Source organism: Hyla sarda, unplaced genomic scaffold (genome assembly GCF_029499605.1).
Source record: "Hyla sarda isolate aHylSar1 unplaced genomic scaffold, aHylSar1.hap1 scaffold_70, whole genome shotgun sequence".
NCBI classification, from domain to species: Eukaryota; Metazoa; Chordata; class Amphibia; order Anura; family Hylidae; genus Hyla; species Hyla sarda.
Genome location: NW_026610718.1, coordinates 408,047 through 420,000, shown reverse-complemented (window position 1 = coordinate 420,000; position 11,954 = coordinate 408,047). Strand labels below are relative to the sequence as shown.

The 11,954-nt window shown below is 42.9% G+C and overlaps 1 non-coding gene and 1 pseudogene across 1 annotated transcript; both read left to right on the top strand.

Annotated features, from left to right (window-relative positions):
* Window positions 1-6,087: 6,087 nt before the first annotated feature.
* LOC130344028 (U2 spliceosomal RNA) lies at window positions 6,088-6,272 on the top strand. The gene has a single exon (XR_008883138.1). It is a non-coding gene; the product is annotated as a U2 spliceosomal RNA (small nuclear RNA).
* A 2,531-nt stretch (window positions 6,273-8,803) lies between these two features.
* On the top strand, window positions 8,804-8,906 carry LOC130344027 (U2 spliceosomal RNA; annotated as a pseudogene).
* Window positions 8,907-11,954: the final 3,048 nt, after the last annotated feature.

Sequence of the window (11,954 nt, the reverse complement as noted above, 5' to 3'; positions counted from 1 at the left end):
ACCTTTGTTGTGTATGTAACCATGGAGATTGTGATGTCGCCTAGGCCCACCAAAGAACAGCCTTGTCAGAAGCAGCACTGCCATGAGCAGAAGTAGCAGCACCATAGGTTGTCAAATAAGTTGGATTTAACCAAGACAAGTGAGTCCAATAGGATGCAGGTATGTCCTCTATCCTTACAGCTTCCCGTGGCTGTTGGTTTTATACCGTTTGGGGACAGCCAAGGAGGCGTCAGCAGGCAACACAGGTAAGTGTGTGCTTGTGTGTGTGTGTGTGTGTGTGTGTGTGTTTCCTATGCAGATCCTAAACCCAGTATCAAATGCAAGTAGGAGGAGTAAGAAGGGTTCCTGCCAAAGCCAGGTTATGGATTGCATTTAAAAATGGTCCATCAGAGTGAAATGGACTCCATCTTCCTGCTTAGCAATAATGATATGGGTTTAGGGTCTGCTGTGTGTACTGGTGGGTGACTGCCACCCAGCCAGAGTGTGTATGGGAGGCTGCCAGCCAGCCTCCCTTCCTACAAGTAGTGATGGTGCATGTGAAGGGGACAGCGTTGGTTCCTCCCCTTTCACAGTTATCACTTCTCATCCTTCCTTTTGGCTGGTATCAAATGTGGTGTCTGTTTATATCAGTTTAATATCTGATATGTCCCCTATCTGATAGCAGATATTAAGTGCACCACCAGGTTTCAGTGTTGGAAAGAAAGGTTATCTGTTTATTTGCTGCAGCTGCTTGCTGGCTAGTCCAGTGGGCCCCTACTGCAGGCAAAAGACAATAGGTGGTGCCTATGTGCCTAGGTGGATAGGACATCAGCTATGAGGCATTTGTTTGTACAAACTGCTGCTCACAACTAATGTTGTAATATAGTGTCTCCATCTGCTGGTGGTATTGAATAAGCAATAGTGCAATGATAGGGTTTGAAAAAGAAGAAAAATAAGAAGCAGCAGCATAGGAAAGAAGGAAAACATGGAGAGAAGAAAAAAAGAAGGTAAAAATGAGGTGAAAACATGTTTAAAAAAGTATTTCCATCTCTCTCTCTCTATATGTATACACATATATATATATATATATATATTTAAAAGAAAAAAAAATTATATATATATATACATATAGAGAGAGAGAGAGAGAGAGAGAGATAAATATATATAGAGATAGATGGGTGGATAGATAGATAGATAGATAGATAGATACACATAGATACACATAGATACACATAGATACACATACATACATACATACATACATACATACGTGTGTATTGTTGGAGTTGCAAACATGGGTGCACTTGACAAACTCAGTGCGGCTATTCCCCATTGAAAGATTGTTGCACCCAGGACCCTTAGCACTGGGATATGCTACTCAATACCACTGGCATGGCCAGGTGTAAACAACATCTGACCTTTGTTGTGTATGTAACCATGGAGATTGTGATGTCGCCTAGGCCCACCAAAGAACAGCCTTGTCAGAAGCAGCACTGCCATGAGCAGAAGTAGCAGCACCATAGGTTGTCAATTAAGTTGGATTTAACCAAGACAAGTGAGTCCAATAGGATGCAGGTATGTCCTCTATCCTTACAGCTTCCCGTGGCTGTTGGTTTTATACCGTTTGGGGACAGCCAAGGAGGCGTCAGCAGGCAACACAGGTAAGTGTGTGCTTGTGTGTGTGTGTGTGTGTTTCCTATGCAGATCCTAAACCCAGTATCAAATGCAAGTAGGAGGAGTAAGAAGGGTTCCTGCCAAAGCCAGGTTATGGATTGCATTTAAAAATGGTCCATCAGAGTGAAATGGACTCCCATCTTCCTGCTTAGCAATAATGATATGGGTTTAGGGTCTGCTGTGTGTACTGGTGGGTGACTGCCACCCAGCCAGAGTGTGTATGGGAGGCTGCCAGCCAGCCTCCCTTCCTACAAGTAGTGATGGTGCATGTGAAGGGGACAGCGTTGGTTCCTCCCCTTTCACAGTTATCACTTCTCATCCTTCCTTTTGGCTGGTATCAAATGTGGTGTCTGTTTATATCAGTTTAATATCTGATATGACCCCTATCTGGTAGCATATATTAAGTGCACCACCAGGTTTCAGTGTTGGAAAGAAAGATTACCTGTTTATTTGCTGCTGCAGCTGCTTGCTGGCTAGTCCAGTGGGTCCCTACTGCAGGCAAAAGACAATAGGTGGTGCCTATGTGCCTAGGTAGATAGGACATCAGCTATGAGGCATTTGTTTGTACAAACTGCTGCTCACAACTAATGTTGTAATATAGTGTCTCCATCTGCTGGTGGTATTGAATAAGCAATAGTGCAATGATAGGGTCTGAAAAAGAAGAAAAATAAGAAGCAGCAGCATAGGAAAGAAGGAAAACATGGATAGAAGAAAAAAAGAAGGTAAAAATGAGGTGAAAACATGTTTAAAAAAGTATTTCCATCTCTCTCTCTCTCTATATGTATATACATATATATATATATATATATATATATATATATATATATTTAAAAGAAAAAAAATATATATATATACATATAGAGAGAGAGAGAGAGAGATAAATATATATAGAGATAGATGGGTGGATAGATAGATAGATAGACATACATACACACATACACACATACACACATACATACATACATACATATGTGTGTATTGTTGGAGTTGCAAACATGGGTGCACTTGACAAACTCAGTGCGGCTATTCCCCATTGAAAGATTGTTGCACCCAGGACCCTTAGCACTGGGATATGCTACTCAATACCACTGGCATGGCCAGGTGTAAACAACATCTGACCTTTGTTGTGTATGTAACCATGGAGATTGTGATGTCGCCTAGGCCCACCAAAGAACAGCCTTGTCAGAAGCAGCACTGCCATGAGCAGAAGTAGCAGCACCATAGGTTGTCAATTAAGTTGGATTTAACCAAGACAAGTGAGTCCAATAGGATGCAGGTATGTCCTCTATCCTTACAGCTTCCCGTGGCTGTTGGTTTTATACCGTTTGGGGACAGCCAAGGAGGCGTCAGCAGGCAACACAGGTAAGTGTGTGCTTGTGTGTGTGTGTGTGTGTTTCCTATGCAGATCCTAAACCCAGTATCAAATGCAAGTAGGAGGAGTAAGAAGGGTTCCTGCCAAAGCCAGGTTATGGATTGCATTTAAAAATGGTCCATCAGAGTGAAATGGACTCCCATCTTCCTGCTTAGCAATAATGATATGGGTTTAGGGTCTGCTGTGTGTACTGGTGGGTGACTGCCACCCAGCCAGAGTGTGTATGGGAGGCTGCCAGCCAGCCTCCCTTCCTACAAGTAGTGATGGTGCATGTGAAGGGGACAGCGTTGGTTCCTCCCCTTTCACAGTTATCACTTCTCATCCTTCCTTTTGGCTGGTATCAAATGTGGTGTCTGTTTATATCAGTTTAATATCTGATATGACCCCTATCTGGTAGCATATATTAAGTGCACCACCAGGTTTCAGTGTTGGAAAGAAAGATTACCTGTTTATTTGCTGCTGCAGCTGCTTGCTGGCTAGTCCAGTGGGTCCCTACTGCAGGCAAAAGACAATAGGTGGTGCCTATGTGCCTAGGTAGATAGGACATCAGCTATGAGGCATTTGTTTGTACAAACTGCTGCTCACAACTAATGTTGTAATATAGTGTCTCCATCTGCTGGTGGTATTGAATAAGCAATAGTGCAATGATAGGGTCTGAAAAAGAAGAAAAATAAGAAGCAGCAGCATAGGAAAGAAGGAAAACATGGAGAGAAGAAAAAAAGAAGGTAAAAATGAGGTGAAAACATGTTTAAAAAAGTATTTCCATCTCTCTCTCTCTCTATATGTATATACATATATATATATATATATATATATATATATATATATTTAAAAGAAAAAAAATATATATATATACATATAGAGAGAGAGAGAGAGAGATAAATATATATAGAGATAGATGGGTGGATAGATAGATAGATAGACATACATACACACATACACACATACACACATACATACATACATACATATGTGTGTATTGTTGGAGTTGCAAACATGGGTGCACTTGACAAACTCAGTGCGGCTATTCCCCATTGAAAGATTGTTGCACCCAGGACCCTTAGCACTGGGATATGCTACTCAATACCACTGGCATGGCCAGGTGTAAACAACATCTGACCTTTGTTGTGTATGTAACCATGGAGATTGTGATGTCGCCTAGGCCCACCAAAGAACAGCCTTGTCAGAAGCAGCACTGCCATGAGCAGAAGTAGCAGCACCATAGGTTGTCAAATAAGTTGGATTTAACCAAGACAAGTGAGTCCAATAGGATGCAGGTATGTCCTCTATCCTTACAGCTTCCCGTGGCTGTTGGTTTTATACCGTTTGGGGACAGCCAAGGAGGCGTCAGCAGGCAACACAGGTAAGTGTGTGCTTGTATGTGTGTGTGTGTGTGTGTGTGTGTGTGTGTTTCCTATGCAGATCCTAAACCCAGTATCAAATGCAAGTAGGAGGAGTAAGAAGGGTTCCTGCCAAAGCCAGGTTATGGATTGCATTTAAAAATGGTCCATCAGAGTGAAATGGACTCCCATCTTCCTGCTTAGCAATAATGATATGGGTTTAGGGTCTGCTGTGTGTACTGGTGGGTGACTGCCACCCAGCCAGAGTGTGTATGGGAGGCTGCCAGCCAGCCTCCCTTCCTACAAGTAATGATGGTGCATGTGAAGGGGACAGCGTTGGTTCCTCCCCTTTCACAGTTATCACTTCTCATCCTTCCTTTTGGCTGGTATCAAATGTGGTGTCTGTTTATATCAGTTTAATATCTGATATGTCCCCTATTTGATAGCATATATTAAATGCACCACCAGGTTTCAGTGTTGGAAAGAAAGATTATCTGTTTATTTGCTGCAGCTGCTTGCTGTCTAGTCCAGTGGGTCCCTACTGCAGGCAATAGACAATAGGTAGTGCCTAGGTGGATAGGACATCAGCTATGAGGCATTTGTTTGTACAAACTGCTGCTCACAACTAATGTTGTAATATAGTGTCTCCATCTGCTGGTGGTATTGAATAAGCAATAGTGCAATGATAGGGTCTGAAAAAGAAGAAAAATAAGAAGCAGCAGCATAGGAAAGAAGGAAAACATGGAGAGAAGAAAAAAAGAAGGTAAAAATGAGGTGAAAACATGTTTAAAAAAGTATTTCCATCTCTCTCTCTCTCTATATGTATATACATATATATATATATATATATATATATTTAAAAGGAAAAAAAATTATATATATATATATATATACATATAGAGAGAGAGAGAGATAAATATATATAGAGATAGATGGGTGGATAGATAGATAGATAGACATACATACACACATACACACATACACACATACATACATACATATGTGTGTATTGTTGGAGTTGCAAACATGGGTGCACTTGACAAACCCAGTGCGGCTATTCCCCATTGAAAGATTGTTGCACCCAGGACCCTTAGCACTGGGATATGCTACTCAATACCACTGGCATGGCCAGGTGTAAACAACATCTGACCTTTGTTGTGTATGTAACCATGGAGATTGTGATGTCGCCTAGGCCCACCAAAGAACAGCCTTGTCAGAAGCAGCACTGCCATGAGCATAAGTAGCAGCACCATAGGTTGTCAAATAAGTTGGATTTAACCAAGACAAGTGAGTCCAATAGGATGCAGGTATGTCCTCTATCCTTACAGCTTCCCGTGGCTGTTGGTTTTATACCGTTTGGGGACAGCCAAGGAGGCGTCAGCAGGCAACACAGGTAAGTGTGTGCTTGTGTGTGTGTGTGTGTGTGTGTTTCCTATGCAGATCCTAAACCCAGTATCAAATGCAAGTAGGAGGAGTAAGAAGGGTTCCTGCCAAAGCCAGGTTATGGATTGCATTTAAAAATGGTCCATCAGAGTGAAATGGACTCCCATCTTCCTGCTTAGCAATAATGATATGGGTTTAGGGTCTGCTGTGTGTACTGGTGGGTGACTGCCACCCAGCCAGAGTGTGTATGGGAGGCTGCCAGCCAGCCTCCCTTCCTACAAGTAGTGATGGTGCATGTGAAGGGGACAGCGTTGGTTCCTCCCCTTTCACAGTTATCACTTCTCATCCTTCCTTTTGGCTGGTATCAAATGTGGTGTCTGTTTATATCAGTTTAATATCTGATATGTCCCCTATCTGGTAGCATATATTAAGTGCACCACCAGGTTTCAGTGTTGGAAAGAAAGATTACCTGTTTATTTGCTGCTGCTGCTGCTGCAACAGCAGCTGCTTGCTGGCTAGTCCAGTGGGCCCCTACTGCAGGCAAAAGACAATAGGTGGTGCCTAGATGGATAGGTGGATAGGACATCAGCTATGAGGTATTTGTTTGTACAAACTGTTGCTCACAACTAATGTTGTAATATAGTGTCTCCATCTGCTGGTGGTATTGAATAAGCAATAGTGCAATGATAGGGTCTGAAAAAGAAGAAAAATAAGAAGCAGCAGCATAGGAAAAAAAGGAGGAAAGAAGGAAAACATGGAGAGAAGAAAAAAAAGAAGGTAAAAATGAGGTGAAAACATGTTTAAAAAAAGTATTTCCATCTCTCTCTCTCTATATATATATATATATGTATATACATATATATATATATATATATATATATATATTTAAAAGAAAAAAATTATATATATGTATATATATATACATATAGAGAGAGAGAGAGAGATAAATATATATAGAGATAGATGGGTGGATAGATAGATAGATACACATACATACATATATACATACATACATACATACATATGTGTGTATTGTTGGAGTTGCAAACATGGGTGCACTAGACAAACTCAGTGCGGCTATTCCCCATTCAAAGATTGTTGCATCCAGGACCCTTAGCACTGTGATATGCTACCCAATACCACTGGCATGGCCAGGTGTAAACAACATCTGACCTTTGTTGTGTATGTAACCATGGAGATTGTGATGTCGCCTAGGCCCACCAAAGAACAGCCTTGTCAGAAGCAGCACTGCCATGAGCAGAAGCAGCAGCAACATAGGTTGTCAAATAAGCTGGATTTAACCAAGACAAGTGAGTCCAATAGGATGCAGGTATGTCCTCTATCCTTACAGCTTCCTGTGGCTGTTGGTTTTATACCGTTTGGGGACAGCCAAGGAGGCGTCAGTAGGCAACACAGGTAAGTGTGTGCTTGTGTGTGTGTGTGTGTGTATTTCCTATGCAGATCCTAAACCCAGTATCAAATGCAAGTAGGAGGAGTAAGAAGGGTTCCTGCCAAAGCCAGGTTATGGATTGCATTTAAAAATGGTCCATCAGAGTGAAATGGACTCCCATCTTCCTGCTTAGCAATAATGATATGGGTTTAGGGTCTGCTGTGTGTACTGGTGGGTGACTGCCAGCCAGCCTCCCTTCCTACAAGTAGTGATGGTGCATGTGATGGGGACAGCGTTGGTTCCTCCCCTTTCACAGTTATCACTTCTCATCCTTCCTTTTGGCTGGTATCAAATGTGGTGTCTGTTTATATCAGTTTAATATCTGATATGTCCCCTATCTGATAGCATATATTAAATGCACCACCAGGGTTCAGTGTTGGAAAGAAAGATTACCTGTTTATTTGCTGCAGCTGCTTGCTGGCTAGTCCAGTGGGCACCTACTGCAGGCAAAAGACAATAGGTGGTGCCTATGTGCCTAGGTGGATAGGACATCAGCTATGAGACATTTGTTTGTACAAACTGCTGCTCACAACTAATGTTGTAATATAGTGTCTCCATCTGCTGGTGGTATTGAATGAGCAATAGTGCAATGATAGGGTCTGAAAAAGAAGAAAAATAAGAAGCAGCAGCATAGGAAAAAAGGAGGAAAGAAGGTAAAAATTAGGTGAAAACATGTTTAAAAAAGTATTTCCATCTCTCTCTCTCTATATGTATATACATATATATATATATATATATATATTTAAAAGAAAGAAAAAAATAATATATATATATATATATATATATATATATATACACATATAGAGAGAGAGAGAGATAAATATATATAGAGATAGATGGGTGGATAGATAGATAGATAGATAGACAGACATACATACATATGTGTGTATTGTTGGAGTTGCAAACATGGGTGCACTTGACAAACTCAGTGCGGCTATTCCCCATTGAAAGATTGTTGCATCCAGGACCCTTAGCACTGTGATATGCTACTCAATACCACTGGCATGGCCAGGTGTAAACAACATCTGACCTTTGTTGTGTATGTAACCATGGAGATTGTGATGTCGCCTAGGCCCACCAAAGAACAGCCTTGTCAGAAGCAGCACTGCCATGAGCAGAAGCAGCAGCACCATAGGTTGTCAATAAGCTGGATTTAACCAAGACAAGTGAGTCCAATAGGATGCAGGTATGTCCTCTATCCTTACAGCTTCCCGTGGCTGTTGGTTTTATACCGTTTGGGGACAGCCAAGGAGGCGTCAGCAGGCAACACAGGTAAGTGTGTGCTTGTGTGTGTGTGTGTGTGTGTGTGTGTTTCCTATGCAGATCCTAAACCCAGTATCAAATGCAAGTAGGAGGAGTAAGAAGGGTTCCTGCCAAAGCCAGGTTATGGATTGCATTTAAAAATGGTCCATCAGAGTGAAATGGACTCCCATCTTCCTGCTTAGCAATAATGATATGGGTTTAGGGTCTGCTGTGTGTACTGGTGGGTGACTGCCACCCAGCCAGAGTGTGTATGGGAGGCTGCCAGCCAGCCTCCCTTCCTACAAGTAGTGATGGTGCATGTGAAGGGGACAGCGTTGGTTCCTCCCCTTTCACAGTTATCACTTCTCATCTTTCCTTTTGGCTGGTATCAAATGTAGTGTCTGTTTATATCAGTTTAATATCTGATATGTCCCCTATCTGGTAGCATATATTAAGTGCACCACCAGGTTTCAGTGTTGGAAAGAAAGATTACCTGTTTATTTACTACTGCTGCAGCTGCTTTCTGGCTAGTCCAGTGGGCCCCTACTGCAGGCAAAAGACAATAGGTGGTGCCGCTTGTGTCTGGCCCCTGTTGGAGCGACCAGGCACAGGACTGCTGCTGCTGCTGCTGAATGTCCTCTTTAATTGAATAAGCTCAGCAACCAGCACACCTGTGCAGGTTGGACATGACATGATAGGTAGAAGTCTTTCAGGTAGTGGGTGTTGAATCTTGTATGATGAGGTTTCTAGGAGGGGGTGTGTTATGCAGATTAGGGTGGATGGAGAGAGATCTGAGAAAGCCGTATGCTTTGGTGAGTCCTGGTTGGTATGGGTTTGTTGAGGTGTTCATGAGAAAGTTTGGTTTGATAGGTGTGAGACAGGATGTGTTAAAGGAGAAGAAGAGTATGGTGAAGTGTATTAGGGTGAAGGATGTTCAGTGTAATATTAATATGGTGAGAGAATAGAATGTGAGTAAAGTGTGGAAGAGTTTGGAGACAGATGGTATGACTAATAGACAGAGAGAGATTGTATGGCAGAGTTTGCATGGTGCATTGCCAGTGAGAGAGGTACAGAAGAGTCGGGGGATTGGAAGAAGTGAGAGATGTCCGAGAGAGGGTTGTGGAGGGAATGAGATTATTATGCATTTGTTTTGGAATTGTGATAGAGCGCAAGAAGTGTGGAAGGGAATTGGTCCGTTGGCTAAAGAATTTATGGGGGTAAGAAAGTGGTCTTTTGAAGTGATTATGTTTGGTCTGGGGGTGGTAGGTGGGAGGAAGGAGAGAATGTTATATGTGTTGTTAGCAATAATTAAGGAGGTATTGTGGGATGTTAGGAATTTGTATATACCGTATTTATCGTCGTATAACACGCACTTTTTAGGCTAAAATTTTTAGCCTAAAGTCTATGTGCGTGTTATACGCCGATACCACCCCAGGAAAGGCAGGGGGAGAGAGGCCGTCACTGCCCGCTTCTCTCCCCCTGCCTTCCCTGGGGTCTAGAGCCCTGCTGCCGGCCCTTCTCACCCCCTGGCTATCAGCGCCGCTGCCCGTTCTGTCCCCCTGACTATCGGTACCGGCGAGAGAAGGGGCAGCGGCACCCATTGCCGGCTCCGCTGCCCCGTTGCCTCCCCCCATCCCCGGTGGCATAATTACCTGGGTCGGGTCCGCGCTGCTGCAGGCCTCCGGCGTGCGTCCCCTTCGTCGTTGCTATGCGCTGCACGGCGCGGCGCATGACGTCAGTGCGCCGCGCCATTCATAGCAATGACGCAGGGGCTGCACGCCGGAGGCCTGCAGCAGCGCGGACCCGACCCAGGTAATTATGCCACCGGGGATGGGGGGAGGCAATGGGGCAGTGGCGCCGGCAATGGGTGCCGCTGCCCCTTCTCTCCCCCTGGCTGTCGGCGCCGCTTCTCTCCCCCTGGCTATCGGCGCCGGCAATGGGGCGCCGGTACCGATAGTCAGGGGGACAGAACGGGCAGCGGCGCCGATAGCCAGGGGGAGAGAAGGGCCGGCAGCAGGGCTCTAGACCCCAGGAAAGGCAGGGGGAGAGAAGCGGGCAGCGACGGCCTCTCTCGCCCTGCATTTCCTGGGGGTGTATCGGGGTATACACGCGCACACACGCACCCTCATTTTACCATGGATATTTGGGTAAACAACTTTTTTTACCCAAATATCCTTGGTAAAATGAGGGTGCGTGTTATAGGCCGGTGCGTGGTATACCCCGATAAATACGGTATTTAAGAAGAAGGATGTGTCGGTTGAAGAGTGTATGAGAATGATATTAGATAGATTGCATACTGTATATTTGTGGGATAAGAAGAGATTTGGAGAGGATGATGCGGAGGGGACTTGGAAGTTTTTAAAATGGAGACACGTTGTGAGGGTATGAGGGTGGTGTGTTGTTATGCTATGTACTTTGTTTTGGGGTGTATTTTGTTATATGTTGATAAAGTAACCTAATGATGAGTTTGGTGAATTGTGACTAAGTTCAGTAAATCTGAGAGGCAAACGTGAAGTAAACCTGAACGATTAAGTTTTAATTCAAACCTGAAGGTTTAAAAAAAAAATAAAAATTAAAAAAGTCTGTTTTTATCAGTTTAACCCCTTCAGGACGGAGCCCATTTTGGCCTTAAGGACCGGAGCGTTTTTTGCACATCTGACCACTGTCACTTTAAACATTAATAACTCTGGAATGCTTTTAGTTATCATTCTGATTCCGAGATTGTTTTTTCGTGACATATTATACTTTAACATAGTGGTAAATTTTTGTCGATACTTGCATCCTTTCTTGGTGAAAAATCCGTAAATTTGATGAAAAATTTGAAAATTTTGCATTTTTCTAACTTTGAAGCTCTCTGCTTGTAAGGAAAATGGATATTACGAATACATTTTTTTTGGTTCACATATACAATATGTCTACTTTATGTTTGCATCATAAAATTTACGTGTTTTTACTTTTGGAAGACACCAGAGGGCTTCAACGGTCAGCAGCAATTTTCCGATTTTTCACGAAATTTTCAAACTCAGTATTTTTCAGGGACCAGTTCACGTTTGAAGTGGATTTGAAGGGTCTTCATATTAGAAATACCCCATAAATTACCCCATTATAAAAACTACACCCCCCAAAGTATTCAAAATGACATTCAGTCAGCGTTTTAACCCTTTAGGTGTTTCACACGAATAGCAGCAAAGTGAAGGAGAAAATTCACAATCTTCATTTTTTACACTCACATGTTCTTGTAGACCCAATTTTAGAATTTTTACAAGGGGTAAAAGGACAAAATTTTTACTTGTATTTGTAGCCCAATTTCTCTCGAGTAAGGACATACCTCATATGTCTATGTAAAGTGTTCGGCGGGCGCAGTAGAGGGCTCAGAAGGGAAGGAGCGACAAGGGGATTTTGGAGAGTACGTTTTTCTGAAATGGTTTTTTGGGGGCATGTTACCTTTAGGAAGCCCTTATGGTGCCAGAACAGCAAAAAAAAAAAACCACATGGCATACCATTTTGGAAACTA